Source organism: Eschrichtius robustus, chromosome 3 (genome assembly GCF_028021215.1).
Source record: "Eschrichtius robustus isolate mEscRob2 chromosome 3, mEscRob2.pri, whole genome shotgun sequence".
NCBI classification, from domain to species: domain Eukaryota; kingdom Metazoa; phylum Chordata; class Mammalia; order Artiodactyla; family Eschrichtiidae; genus Eschrichtius; species Eschrichtius robustus.
The window spans coordinates 147,379,023-147,392,272 of NC_090826.1; the positions used below are offsets into that span (position 1 = coordinate 147,379,023).

The 13,250-nt window shown below is 40.8% G+C and overlaps 1 pseudogene; it reads left to right on the forward strand.

Annotated features, from left to right (window-relative positions):
* Window positions 1-5,275: 5,275 nt before the first annotated feature.
* LOC137760729 (charged multivesicular body protein 2b-A-like) overlaps window positions 5,276-13,250 on the forward strand; it is a 52,124-nt pseudogene continuing 44,149 nt past the window's right edge.

Sequence of the window (13,250 nt, forward strand, 5' to 3'; positions counted from 1 at the left end):
TGCTCTACAGGATGTGATGCCTGCATATTAGAAAGTGTTCTTTTAAGTGTTTGAAGACCAGCATCCTCTCCCTAAGTACTCCTTCAGGCTGCTGTGTTCCAGGGACCATGACACCTTACCTTCTGGCTCCTGCATGCTTCTTGTAGTGTCTAAAAGAACAAGTGGTTATTTGAAGGCACCTGGGCCAGGCTGAGTAACCCAGAGACTAGGTGCCACACTCCTGATTTGTCAAGACAATGACCCTTCAGATCAGCAGCCTGAGAAGCTGAGAAACCAGAAAAGCAACTTGGGCATTTCTTTAAAGAATGAATGTGCTAATTGGAGGGACTGCAAACGCAGTAGCCAGAGGGAAAAATAAATCTTTCAATCTAGCTTCAAAACTGGGAACCTGGGTGAGAAAAGCAAGTCTCCTGTCTTAGGAGGGGAGGTAGCCTGGGCTGCTGGTCTTCACTAAGGTCAAATAAAGTCTGAGGTTGGCAGCTTGAAGTTCCAGAGTCCATTTCCAGAGAACAGGAGGCATCAGCCCTGTGTGTTCACTGGGTGTGTGGCTATTAGGCAGGTCTGTGTGTGACATTCTGGGCAGAGGGGCAGAGACCTTGGACCATGTGGGGAAGCAGCAAGGGTCCTGCCACAGTCATCCAGCTGCATTCCAGTTCCAGCTCTGCACCTTCTAGCCTCGGTGACCTTGGACAAACTGACTTTGATTTATTAATCAGTTTCCGTTTCCTCATCTGTAACATGGGAACAATGGTGGTTTGAGGAGCATGAAAGACAGTGAGTGTATGTGAAGTGCCTGACAATACCTGGCAAATGATGTCTTTCCCATAAATTTCTGTCCTGTTATCTTTCTAAATACCAAATATTGATTCATAGCACAACTAATGTGAGCAACTTTATGTTTTCTATAGTCTCTCCACTGATGGTAAGGAAATAACATTTCTTAGATAAAAATGTAGTGACTAAATCCCACCCCTTCATTGGACTTATGATGTGAAAAAAATTTTAATAAAACAGATGAAAAACCTTGCAAAGCTATACAAGTCAGATGACATTACACTTATTTCTATCCAAACTGCATTCTACCATTTAAAGCAGGGAGAGGGCCTCTGGGCATTTTGACCAGTGACTTTGCATCATTAATACAGTCTGGGGTTAAAAATCACATGAATTACACTCAGCTGAGTTAAAAGCATAGAGCATTTTATATTTTTAATATAATTTCTCATCTTGCTCTGACCTCTCATCTCTCTCTCATAGGGAAGTGGAGGGAGACCAAATAAACTTGACAACTAAAGACAACCCCTTCTCTTGTTGACATCAGCCTCTTTGGGGTAAATGCCCAGTCTTCTTGGAGTTCACTTCTCTCCTTCTACCTGTCAGCTGGGTAACATCTGGGCCTGGGAGGAAGCTTATGTACCCTCATGGGGCTGTGGGAGGGCACCTTGGGTTAGCTTGTCACCTCTGATTCCTTGCTGGTCTTTGCTGTGGGATGACTGTGGTCCACTCCCTGGGTACCTTGGACTGGTGGCACAGAGAAGTGACTCTTTCATCTGGTCTTTTGGGGTTAGTGTTTAATCCCACCCATGGTCCTGGCTGGTTGCCTCTGGAGGTGGAATACTTGTACTCTGTAGCCATCTTGTTCCAACTCCAGGCACCTGGAAATCCTCTGGCCTCTTAGTACCACTGTATCATCCCACAGGAGTATATAGAAACTTCTGGATTCCATGTGTACCAAATGCAGGCCTTGGGAAGCCAGAAGCTCTAATTCAGGGCACCTAAACAACAACCCCAGCCAGGTTAACCTACCTGGCAATGGTACCATATTGCTGAGGTTTCAGTAAAAATGCAGGCTTCTGGAGGGAGGGGGAGGTTGGGATTGAAATTGTCCTGGTATGTTCACAGGAAAGCAAGGAACAAGTCTCACTGCTCTGGGGAATTCCTCGTGGGCACAGTGTGGGCGTCAGGAGCACACATAACTGGCTAGTTTCGTTTTTCTTCTCCTTCCATTTCTTCCTCCTCCCAGCTCCAGAACAACTTTCAACTTGCACTCCAGGCAGGTGGGAATGCCCCTTATGCCATATTCTAAATTCTCTATACCTGTAAAATTCCATATTGTCACTCAATGTATTGTTTTGCTTACATAAAGGGAGGTTTTTTTTTGTTTGTTTTTAAAAAAAAATTTTTTTTAAATTTATTTATTATTTTTTTGGTTGTGTTGGGTCTTCGTTTCTGTGCGAGGGCTTTCTCCAGTTGCGGAGAGCGGGGGTCACTCTTCATCACGGTGCGTGGGCCTCTCACTATCGCGGTCTCTCTTTTTGCGGAGCACAGGCTCCAGACGCGCAGGCTCAGTAGTTGTGACTCACGGGCCTAGTTGCTCCGCGGCATGTGGGATCTTCCCAGACCAGGGCTCGAACCCGTATCCCCTACATTGGCAGGCGGATTCTTAACCACTGCGCCACCAGGGAAGCCCATAAAGGGAGTTTTTGAAGTTTAGAAATCCCTTTTTCTCAAAGCTTAGCTTTCAAGATTATCATTTTATTAAGCACCCGAAAAATACTAATTTGAGGGTAAAAGTTGAGCAATGCCTTCCTTATTCCAGCAGGTATTTACTCACCACGTAAAGATTAAGAAACATTGATTTGATGGATGGAAGCCATAAGGAATCATGACTTAAAGGAAAAGGAAGATTATATCACTTTAACTTAAAAAAACAATACCTGTTAGGCATGGTTTGGAGATTATGCCACCTTGATTATCTGCTGTCATTCAACTATGTAAGTGGAGTTTAGGGATAGCATTGGGGAAGGAAGGTGCTTTGCTGAAGGGCTTATCAAAGCTATAAGCATATTACCAGTTTGTGCTGAGCCCGGGCAAGTGGCACTTACACAATGCCTACACTGAAGCCTCCAAAGGTGGGGACTTTTCTGGGCTGTCTGCCTTTTCTGGTCACTATGTCTCATCATTAGAAGCATTTACTAATTTCCTTCCTTATGGATTCATATAAACTCATTGTAAGAGTTGATCAGCAGTCTTCTTTGTCTTTGTTTTTAGGAGGTGAATTTCTACTCACCTTGCTTGATTTAAAGACCATAAGGCGCTTCCCTGGTGGTGCAGTGGTTAAGAATCCGCCTGCTAATGCAGGGGATATGGGTTCGAGCCCTGGTCCAGGAAGATCCCACATGCCATGTAGCAACTAAGCCCATGCGCCACGACTACTGAGCCTGCGCTCTAGAGCCCGTGAGCCACAACTACTGAGCCCACGTGCCACAACTACTGAAGCCTGCATTCCTAGAGCCGGTGCTCTGCAACAAGAGAAGCCGCCGCAATGAGAAGCCCACGCACTGCAATGAAGAGTAGCCCCCGCTTGCTGCACCTAGAGAAAGCCCGCGTGGCAATGAAGACCCAACACAGCCAAAAATAAATAAATAAAATAAATAAATTTTAAAAATAAAATAAAATAAAATAAAGACCATAAGAAGCTGCAATCCTGCCAAGCAGAACTTTCTCAGAACTTTGTTGAATCCATTTAACAAATATTCATTGAGTGTCTATGTGCCAAGCTACTGTTCTGGGCACTTGACATGTCTCTCTTGTAATACCAAGTATGGAGGAGTAGAAAAAGAGAACAATTTGAGGAGAAGAGAAATAGAAAGGGCAGGATTAATTGCATGGGAAAAGCACCAAACACACAATACATCATCAAAATCATGATGATGATTTTGCCTCTCTGCAAAGGTTTTGCAGTCAGTGGAATCTGTTATAACTGCACCCATATCAGTACCGTCTGGAAACACAATGGACCCTCAGTAACTGGAATATTGCTCTTTATTAAAAATGAATAAATTTTATTAATCATAAATTAATCATAAAATTAAGTATCATTTTACTCAGAATGAATTTGCAGTGCTGGTGATAAAGTTCATTTGTCTTTAATTGCTCTCCTCTCCAGTCTGACTGGTCTCCTCAGCGTTCTCTACTTTACCAAGCTTTGTGCTGAAACATTTCACCTGCTCTGACTGTCTACAGCCTGGTGTCCTCCAAATTCATGGGGTCACCTTCTTCATGGATATTTCTTTGACTCTTCCAGCCAATGCTGACACGAATTCTCTCTCTGAATTTCTGTCATATTTCTAGTTCGATTCATATAGTTGATCTCAAAACTATACTGACGGCAGGATCTAGGTCTTAAATTTCTTTGTATTTTCCATAATGCTTAGGAAAATTATATGCATGTGTAGGCCTAAATAAATCAATAGGTAGGTGATGATGCTAAAATAGTTAATACCTAGTATAGCATGAACACTGACCATTGAGAGTACTCTGACCCATTCATATTGTCTGAATATCAGCCACACTTACACACACATACACACACACACATATATATGTAATGCTCACAATATTATGCAGGATGGATATATTACTCTCCATTTCACAGATGAGAGATGAGGGAACTGAGTTTCAGAGAAGTTTCAAATTACTTGCTCAGGACATACAACCAATGGAAGACCCTAGATTTGTTGCACTCAGCACCTGTGTTCTTTCCACTGTACTGCTACTCTGATTACTACTTGGTGGTGGATCAGGTCCTCTGTCTCCTTGGGCTGAGATGTGCCTTTCAAAGGAGAGGGAGTTGGGTGACTGTTGAGTCTGTCTAGAGCACAAAGGTAATCAGTTCACTTAGACTGAACCATCGCCATTGTGAGGAACTGCGCGGTCATGCTTAACACTCATTTATAGCCAGTTTGCACACTACTTTGCCTGTGTTATGAAGATTTGGTCAGAGAAGTTTATTTTTCAAAGTCAAAGATCTGGTGGCTTGTTGGATGGTTCACAGTGCGTCCCTTGGAACCTCTTAGTATTTCCATTTTATCTTGAGTGGTAAAAAATTATACTTGCCTTAAATTTCTCATAATTTCAAAGTACTTTGATCCTGCGTTTTTAATATAAAAATAAAATGCCATCATTATCTAATCATCTAGTTGATAACTGAGAAAAGAAAGGGCTTCTCTTCTCAGTTTGGCCAGTCATTAGTAAAGAGTCAAGTAAATGACACTTTCTAATACAGGATAGAGAGCTGTAAGCTCCTCAGTCCCATTTCCTGTTCCTGAGCACACAGGAACATTTCATTTCCTCCTTGTTGCATTGGGGTCATGTGACAGGGTCCTGGCCAAAAAAATTAGGACTGAAGGATACAAGCCACTTCTAGTTCTGCCCCTTAGAAGTATCTTAAACAATATTCTGGCTTTTGCTTCCCCTTCCACAGTGAGTTTAGATGCCACTGATTTATGATTCCAGCATCACGAAAGGGAAGGACTTTGAGTTCCTGAATAACCACTTGGAAGACAGCCTCCAAGGAGAGCTGCCAGACTTGCATTGGACAGTGACACGAGAGAGAAATAAACCTATGTGTGAGATCACTGAGATTGTTGTTACAGCAACTGGTAGGTATTGCTCTGATACAGAAATTGGTACCGGAAATGGGGTATTGACATAACCAAATCGATTTCTTTGACTGTTACACTAGACTTAATGTATATCATTGGTTTAGGAGTTTAGCAACAGGCTGAAAAGAAACTATTGGGTTGGCCAAAAAGTTCATTTGGGTTTTTCTGTAAGATGTTACGGAAAAACTTGAACGAACTTTTTGGCCAACCCCGTAATGCCAGAACCTGGAAAGATGGAAATTCAGGTTATGCAGTGACAAACCATTTGGTACAATTATTGCCTGCTATTAATTAGAAGGTAGTCACTTCACAGTTTTTATCATCAGAGGAAATGGTTAGGAAACAGAGTCTTAGTAGTGTTTTTGGCTAATCTAGATATATGTACTACAGGAAAGAGATGACTCAGGAAAGAATTCATGTGTTTGCTAGCAAAAACAGAATACAGAGTCCAGAAATTCGGGCTATCAGATTAGAGAAAATAAATTTATTTTAGACTCTGACAGTAAGACGTGGTACCAAAGGAAGGCTTTAAGTGGCAAATATCCAGTAAAAGTTCTCAATTGAGTGAAGTTACTTGAGGTAAAATATCAAATCAAGGGTATGGCCTTCCCACCTATTGTTTCTGATAGCCTCAATTCATTTAGGTAATTATGTTAGAAGAGAGAAGTGCATGGAGGGAAAGAAGAAAAACAAAAGTAGATTTGATAACAATGCCTAGAAAATAACTCTGGGTGTGCTTACTGGCACAAGGACCTGACTGGAAGCAAATATATCATATGCCTTCTAATTTTTAGAATTGCATTGCCAAAGAAACCAGGGGCCTGGACTTGAAACGTCTTTCCTTGCTCAAGGCTTAAAACAGTTCTCGAGTTGCCAACCCATTCCAGACTGAGCGGAAGTCAAGCTTTTAGAGGTGCACTGTTCTGAAGGAAGGGTAGCCCCCCACCACCAAGCCCACTTCATATGTGGCCAAGAAGAAGAACAAAAAATGGAGTCCTTCTTAGAGGCAACTTCACACACATCCACCCTGCCCAGAAGGTATGGGCTTCACAGTGCTGACCCAGAGGGGCTCAGCATGGCTCTGGACCATCATGCTGAGTGTTACCTATTATTTCCCTTTGCAGACGGGATTATTTTCCTGCCCTTTTTTCCATTATAAATGGGCTGTGATTGGTGGGGAAGTAGGGTACAGATTACTTGTCTTTTTAATATGTAGGCTACTACACCTAGAGGTCCTACATAAGACTGATGGAGAAGATGCTGCATTCCCTGGGTGTTCTTGACATTGATCTGGTGGTGGCGACTGGATGAGACCTAAGGGCATTGTCCTCCATGAGGTGAGGAGAGCATGCTCTGTGAGTGAGAGGAAAGTAAAATAGATATTTGGTGTCCAGAAGTTTAGACTATTGCAAGAAACTTTTAGTGTTCACAATATTGGAGTCTATTCTTAGGACATGCAGGAAGATTACATTTCCTGGGTCACTCTGAAGTTAGATGGTCTATGTGATTCCCAAGCTCCAGCCAATGGAACAGGAGCAGAAGTGATGACTGTTATTTTGAGGCCAAGTGTGTTAAAATCTCATGTGTCTTCTTTACATTTTCTCCCATCGAAATAGCTGGAAGCAAAGAATTCTAAGATGGAAGAGCCACACAATGGAAGATGCCCAAGCAACACCACATGCTCACGAGTAAGTAATAGCTTTGTATTGGGCAATAGTACTTATATCTGGAAATTGCTTTGTATAGCAGCCTGCATTGATTATCTTGACTAATATACTATTCTAAATGGAAGGCTAGTTCATAAAGCTGGAAAAACTCTTTATTTCTCTTGAAAGGAGTGAAATCATCCTCCTGCCTGATCACTATCGTCACCATCATCTTCACAACATTTGGTTCCAAAAATCCTTTTTTAGTATCTGTAGCTTATTGGGCACCATGGCAGAGATTGGAGAGCAAAAAGGACTATGAAATCGAGGCTGGCCTTGTCCATAATCTGGTGGGAAAAACATACAGATAAACAAAAATGACATAAAGAATTATATCCTAAGTGTTAACAGCTTATAACTTAGTTAATTCTGTTTGGAGGTGGGGAGGGGCAGTGATAGGTGCAGATCTCAGAGAGGAGGTTACACAGGTGTCAGGTTCTAAAAGATGAAGAGAGATTTTCTAGTCAAATAAGGCAGGTGGAAGGCATTCTTTCTTTTTTATATTAGCATATATATTATTGTCTATTATACTATTATACATTATTAATATATTGTTATGATGTTATTAACTTTAGTGTTGTAAAGTGAGTGTAAAGGGACTACCTAGTTTTTTAAAAATTTCATTGCAGTATAGTTGATTTACAATGTTGTGTTAGTTTCTGCTGTACAGCAAAGTGAATCAGTTATACATATACATATATCCACTTTTTTTTAGATTCTTTTCCCATATAGGCCATTACACAGTATTGAGTAGAGTTCCCTGTGCTATACAGTAGGTCTTTAGTAGTTATCTATTTTATATGTAGTAGTGTGTATATGTCAATCCCAATCTTCTAGTTTATCCCTCCCCCGCTTGCCCCCGGTAACCATAAGTTTGTTTTCTACATCTGTAACTCTATTTCTGTTTTGTAAATAAGTTCATTTGTATCATTTTAAAATTAGATTCCATGTATGACTGATATCATATGATATTTGTCTTTCTCTGTCTGACTTACTTCACAATCTCTAGGGCAGGGGTCCCCAGTCCCCGGGCCACGGACTGGTACCAGTCTGCAGCCTGCTAGGAACCCAGCTGCACAGCAGGAGGTGAGTGGCGGGCAAGCCAATGAAGCTTCATCTGCAGCTCCCCATCGCTCCGCATTGCTCACATTACCACCTGAACCATACCCCCCATCTGTGGAAAAATTGTCCTCCACGAAACCAGTCCCTGGTGCCAAAAATGTTGGGGACCACTGCTCTAGGGCATTCTAAGTAGAGGAAACAGTGCAAAGGCGTGCAGATATGAAAATCCAGAAAATACATTGATTTATACAGTTAGAAATGGAAAGCATATTTATCACTCTCATCATCATCGATGTTATCATCCTATCATCAAATTTATTTATTAATTTTCATACAGAGGGACCACATGGATTTGATCCCTGTTTTCTGGAGGATCTCAGCCCAAGGGAACATAGGTAGCAGATGAAGCACTGACCAAGTGCATTAAGCTCTGTAATTCACTTGCTATGTAATATGGGCCAGGACACTGGACTTGTCATTATGTCACTAGGACTGTTGTACTAAAGAGAGAACTCATATTTGTCCTTCCTGACTTATGCAAATCCAGTAAATAAAACGTGTGAAACCTGATTTGAAAAAATATATAAATAGCATAACATGTTCGTTTATGTTTTAAAAGGACAGTTAATGAGGGAGGATTGGGCTGGTATGAGTCAGAGTCATAGCAGTTTGTACGCCATCACACTAAAGGACATATTTTACTTCTTTCTGATAGCAGTTGACTCAGTGTCCTCAAACAGATCTTACCTGGGGACTGTGGGACACCTGGAGGGCGAGCCTCTCTTGGGAGATAGATGCACACTGATTAGAGCAGCCCATGTGGGCAGGTGGGGCTGTTTACTCAGTATGCATGAAGGCAGTACCATCACAGCAGGAATTGGGATCAAAGTTTAAGAGGGAAATAAACATTTTAGTCAGAGGGCGGCTGGTTTTGGGGGTGAGTGGGTAAGGCTGTAAAATGGAAAATAAATCACCAGATCTGAAGCCAAGAGGATGAGGAACAAGTCAGGATGTAGAATGTAAGAGAGTTGGGACAAGTTGTTCAGAGCTAAGGTTTCAGGCAATGAAGGCACCGAAGGTCCACCTTTCACAGTGGTCCCTTTTCTGTGGCCTGGATAGCACATTTTTATACGTAGGCATCTAGGACATGACAAAGAGATACAAACCTCAGTTCATAAACTGAACATCGTGGTCCAGGTCTTGGGACTTGTGAGCACCAGGTGAAATAAACACATGGTCAGTTGTTTCCAACCATTTGCCTTCCTCCCCGTTTCTAGGTGTGGATCACACTTCAAAGCTTCAGCATAGCAGTGACTCTTGATCTATCAGTGACACCCAAGGAGGCTCTGCAGCAAGCCTGGGGATGCTATTGGCCCTCATAGTTGGAAATAAGTCCCTAAAATACCCCATTTTCTCATGGTGGGCCAGCATAGAGCGGTGACCCATGCATCTATCTAAAACCCTCTTAAGCCTGTTAAGATGATCATAATCTATAACCTTGCAAGGACACCAGTCTTGCATAGTCAGCTACTTTGTAACGTGGTATTTCCATGTCTTTGAGATCCTAAACCTGCTTTGTCCAAGCATGAATGCTCCTAGTATTTTGAGATTGAGTAAACCATTTCATTTTTATCTGCTGAGACCTTAAAGACTGTGACTGAGGTATAGAGCTTTATCTTTGTCATCTAGGCCTATATAAGATTACCTAACCAAGTCACTAGTCATGCATCTAGTCACTAGAGAAGCTCAGGCCAAAAATCCCAGCCTAGAGACTTGGATGACATCGCATCTCATCCAAGCCATCAATAAATCCTTGAAGCTTTAACCCTGCCCTCCTCCTCTCCCCACCCCTGGCCCCCAATTTACAATACCCTCTCTTTTAGGAGACGGAGGTGGAATTACTTTGCATTGGAATTAATGGTATAAAGAGCTAACTTCTCATCTGAGTAATGCTAATTCGTCTCCATCTCTGGTCATTCACTACCTATTAGAAATATCCTGACAGCCTGCATCTCATTACCATTGCAGCAGGTCCAGCTCCCAAGAATAACCTTCTAAGGAGGATGAAATGTACGCCAGTGGCATCTAATACCAGGACATTCACATTCATATTTTTAGCAGCATATATCAGTTAGCCCAACCTTTAGTGTACTCTATGTACTTTTAATAATCTCCATAAAAGCCTGATTTCCAATCCCTAGGCTCAAGCTGACAGTGTAAATAAAATCACCCAAATCCACAGGGTAAGAGAAATGAAAATGACAAGGATTAAAATTTGGTCAAACCTCTTTCTTTTTAAAAATTCTGCTTCCCTTCCAATTGGATCACGACCCTCTGTGTGCTCAGCTTAAGACCAGACGGTATGCTTTCACTTTTATTCCTATCTGCAGCAGGCTTACAGTATTTAGTGAGAGTCTGTAAAGAATGTGTGCTGGGTAGAGAGTTAATACCATAATCCCCTATCGTTGGGGTCAAATGCTGAATAGAGCAAAAGAATTAGAAAACATGTTACGTACAATGGCAGGAAAAAATGCATCAGCACGCTGTTCTGTGAACACCAGCATCTATCACCCGCAAGTAATGGCCATGAGGTAATAGAGTGGATAAAGAGATGTGTACTTGAAGTCCAGTGTGTTCACAGAGGCAGTGATGGAAGACTTGAGCACAAATCTTAATCCCCATATACTCTGGGAGGTATTTGTCACCATTTTTAATTGCTTCTTTCCAAGTACCTGCTCCAAGTTAGTCCCTAAGTAGCACATGTAGCCACTAAATTGTTTCCCAGAGTTGAACCCTGAGCTCTCCCTTTTCACTCTTCATCAGTGGGTGTGAATATTGTTCTCAAAGTGCTGTAATACATCTGTCTCTGGAGAATTCTCTTAACAAACAAGTAGAAATTTGAGGTATCGCAGGCAAAAAGTGTTGAACAGCCCCCTTCCACTGTATCTTGGGAAAGTCAAACGAACTTCCCTGGAGTAAGATTACAAGCAAATAAATAACCTTGTGTGGAAGTTCTATAAAGAGAAGAGTGTGTGTGTGTGTGTGTGTGTGTGTGTGTGTGTGTGTGTGTGTATCAGTGGTTTGACCATAAAGTGACAAGTTGAATTTATTTTAAACAATATCCTTTAAAGTAGCAACTATTATAGATTCAGCATTTAAAGTTTTAAATTTATTTTTAAATTTACATATAGTAAAGTTGGGGGTGTAGAGTTCTATACTTTTGACAAATGCAGAATTGTGTAAGCACTACCACAATCAAGATACAGAACAGATCTATCACCCTCAACAATCCCTTGCGTTGTTTCTTTGTAGTCAAAACTTTCACTCCCAAACCTTGAAAATCTTAAATTCTTATAAATACAGTACTACACATGTGTAACTTGCACAATGACCAAAATGACAACCTGAAACCATATATGTAACAAAATAATAAAAACATCATCTACACATTTTAAATATATATATACTTTTGTATACATAAATAACTGGAAAGCCAACTTTCTTTTGTCAAAAAGGCTACGTATTGCTCAGTAAGTTCAGTGAGTGCAGAAATAGTCCTCTAACCCACTATTGTATCAACATGGACAAAAGAGCTTATTAAATGTACATTGAATTGAATATTAACCCACAGACTGAGGCGTGTTTTTTACTTAAAATTGTAAAAGCTCACGACAACTATAACTAGAGATGTGACGGTCTCAGCGTTGTAATTGTACCTTAAGCACACAAAGAGAGATGAGGTAATAAGGAAGAAGGTAAAAGATTGTGTTTGTGTGTGTGTGTGCACGCACACACATGAGCACATGTGAGATTACATTACAAATCCGTTAGCGCCCTAGACTGATGGAAATTGACTTATTTTTTGCACATGATCAATACTATATATATATATACACACACATATATATGACTAAATGAATGAAAGCTAACGGCCTTAAGGAGAAAACTATTAGAAAAATTATTAATTAGGGTTTTAGCATTATGTTTGTGAGGATAAACATTTGCTCACTTAAATAAGACACCATGATTTACATGAAAATACTGAGTATGGTTTGATTCTCACCAGGAAGTATTAGACATGTTATGAGTAGTTCAGCATATCATCTCTTTCCTGCAGGGTATACTGACTAAATTACTAAAGGAATCTTATATCAAGCAAATAAATCACTATTGTTTAAAAAAGAAGTATTAATATGTCCTTAATTTTATGCATTATCTTCTCAAGCTTCTTTACTGGCTCCTCCTCATCTAGCTGGTGTTCTTTTCCTCATATGTCACTCATGTTCATGGAGGAATCATTTATACCTGTAATTAGAGACTCCAATCTACACCTCCAACCCAGGTTTCCCTCAAGAGTTACACATTTTCCAGCTTTCTACTTGATCTCTCACCCTGTATGTTCCACAAACCCAAACTTAAATTGTCCAAAGTGGAGCTCAATATCTGTCAAACCAAATGGTTCCCTCTCCACAGAATTTTCCATAAACTTCTATTAGTTCTTATCTCACTTCCTGTTTCTTTCATGGGACTGCAGGCAATGAACATGTGTCTTTTCCCCAGTGCCTGGCACAGTGCCTGGCATCTGGTAGGCATTTATAAATATTTGTGGAAGGAATGAGTGCATATGACACTCATATGCATATAAATAGAAATTTATTTCCACCCCATACCCCAATGTTTATGAATGGTTTTTAAATGGATGAGTAGCTCTGATACACATATAGATATAAGCATTTATTCCCATACCAACCACCAACTACCATATCTACATAATGTCTAGAGATCAAATACTGTCTGCTTTGCGCAGCAGGGAAAATAATTAGCACATTTCAGTTTCTTTCCTATTATCTTTTCTCATTGAAATCATATTCTTTTTTATTCAACATCATAACATAAGCATTTTTCCTTGTCTTAAAAAGGCAGGGCAGGAGTAAAGACACAGATGTAGAGAATGGACTTGAGGACACAGGGAGGGGGAAGGGTAAGCTGGGACGAAGTGAGAGAGTGGCATGGACTTATATATACTAACAGATGT